Below are 2,943 nucleotides of genomic sequence, written 5' to 3' on the forward strand. Positions count from 1 at the left end.
TTTTACAAAATTTACATGGCTTTATGCTACAAAATCTACTACTACAGATGAAGTTTTGACACGCCTGAAGAAGCAAGCGACTATTTTCTGTAATCTGCATCGAATAATTTCTGATAGGGGAACGGCTTTCACAGCAAATGATTTCAAGCAATATTGTCAGGGAGAAAATATAGAACATGTTTCAACTACAACAGAAATTCCTAAAGATAATGGTCAAATTGAACGACTTAATAGAACATTCATACTATTGTCAGCAAAATTAGCTACACCTAAGTCCTGTGAATGGTATAAGTATATGGAAGTAGTTCAACATTGTTTGAAATCAGCAATACATCGAAGCATTGGCACGTCACCGTTACATCTTCTCTTTGGGACACATCCACGACTTAAAGGTTATCTTGACATCTGAGACATACTTGAAAAGCAATGGCTCGCATCTTTTCATGATAAACGAGATGAAGTACGACTTCCAGCAAGCAAAAATATATCCCGGATCCGACAAGAGAATAAGCAAACTTTTAACAAGAGTAGACGAAAAGTTAGAATTTATCGTGAAGGAGATCTAGTAGCAATTAAACGTATGCAACAGAGTCCTGGTCTAAATATAGCTCATAAATATTTTGGACCGTGTGAAGTTATACGAGTTTTGCGCAATCAACGATTTGTAGTTCGAATGGTAGGGGAAGGAGAAGGACCCTTACAAACATCTATGTCAGCAGATTCTATGAAATTGTGGATCGACGAAATCAATGTTGATTTATTTGAAATCGAAGACGACATGAATGAAGACATTCAGGGCAAATATTCATGCAGGACGACCGAGTGAAGGATAACGAAATTATCTTAATGTAAAAGCTAATCAATCATTCAAGTTTCAAATGTTATGTGCGTGGAATATTCTAGAATGCGACAGCAGTTGTTTATTAGCAGTCCTTGGAGTAATATGTTGAAAGGAACTATCTAATGATTTACAAAATCTGGTAATTCTCTTTCATTAATAAGTTTCCTACATTATGCATAGGAGATTACAGCTTACTTAATTCGATACGAACAAATGAAATGCGTCATCGCATTGCATGGAGAATTAGAACTCTATTATTTTGACAGGCAGATACTGTGAAACGCCAACCTGTTGCAAGAAAGCGTATAGTTCACAATCTTATAATGTGTAGTAGCAGAGAAGCATAGTGCCATGCATACAAGATTACAGCTCACTTATTTTGGAATGTTGAAATGAGATGTGCCATGGCATTGAATGGAGTATTAGAACTCCGTTGCATTGACACTTAGGCACTACGAAGCCCCATCCCGATACGTGGTACTGTAGAATTCACATTCCTCTGAAGTCTTGAATCAGATAAGAATAATGCTATGCATTAAAAATTACAACTTACTCCGATTGAAATATTGAAATGAAATCCGATATCGCGATGCATGAAGCATCACAAAATTAAATGCTTCAACACTTAGAAATCTGGAAACACTATCTCGTTGTAAGGAAGTGTGGGATTCAAATTCTTCAGAAGAGGAGAAGCAGATAAGCATGACGCGATGCATAGAGCATTACGACATACTTACTAACTTTCAACGGGTGAAATGAAATGGAATATCGCGATGCAGGAAGCATTAGAACTCAATGAGTTAAGAAGCGTAGACATCTAGGAACGCTATCCCTTAGCAAGTAAGTGTGGGATTTACATTCTCTCGACGTGTAGACGGAATAAACTTAACACGTTGCATGGAATATTACATCTTAGCGTGTAACAAAGAAATGAGATGCCATATTGCGTTTTATTTAGTAATAGAACTATATTGCTTCGATACGTAGATATCTAGAATCGCTATTCCGTTGGAACGAACTGTAGGATTCACATTCTTTTGAAATGTAGAGGCAGATAAACATAACGCGTTGCATTGAATATTACATCTTATCATGAAACATCGAAGTGAAATACGACATCGCGTTGAATGAACTATTAAAAATCTATTGCTTGGACCCACACGCATATAGAAACGCTATATCTTCGCAAAGAAGTGCAGGATTTACATTCTTTTGAAGTGTAGAAGCTGAAAAGCATAACTCTTTGCATTGAATATTACATGATATTATGAATGTCTGAAATGAGATGCGACATTCCGTTGAATGAAGTATTAGTACTCTATTGCTTCTACACGTAGATATCAAGAAACGCGATTCGTTTGCAAGAAAGAGCATTATTCATATTTTTTTGAAGCGATTTATTCATTTTATAAGTGATTTATTTTGAAGTGAAGTTATTCACATTCTTTGAAGCTAGTAATCATAAGGCATTCTTCAGGCGTCGTAATATTACAATTCATTTCAACAGTTCAAAGTAAGTAACTAGGTTGTAATGCTCTATGCATCGCATTATGCTTATCTGCTCCTACACTTCAAAAGAATGTGAATCCTACGCTTCCTTAAAAAGGATTTGTGTTTATAAATGTCTACGTGTCGACGCAATAGAGTTCTAATACATCATTGAACGCGATGTGGCATCTCATTACAATGTTTCATGATAAGTTGTAATATTCAATGCAACGCGTTATGCTTATCTGCATCTACACTTCACAAGAATGCAAATTCTGCATTTCCATGCAACAGTATGACCCGTCATAGTGTCTGCTTGTCGACGCAATGGAGTTTTAATGCTCCATTCATTGCGATGGCGCATCTCACTTGAACGTTTCAAGGGATGTAATCTGTAGACTGCTATGCATAGCTAAATGCTTATCTGTTTCTGCTTTAAAGTAATGTGAAATTTACAGCTCCATGCAACGATATGGCGCATCTCATTTCAACGTATCAGAGTCTATAAAAAAGCTAATCGAACGTTCAAATGAGATCTGCCACCGCATAGCATGGAGCATTAGAACTCTACTGCCTCGAGACGCAGGTACTATGAAGCGTCATCCCGTTGCATG

This window comes from Xylocopa sonorina, unplaced genomic scaffold, assembly GCF_050948175.1.
Source record: "Xylocopa sonorina isolate GNS202 unplaced genomic scaffold, iyXylSono1_principal scaffold0130, whole genome shotgun sequence".
Classification (NCBI taxonomy): domain Eukaryota; kingdom Metazoa; phylum Arthropoda; class Insecta; order Hymenoptera; family Apidae; genus Xylocopa; species Xylocopa sonorina.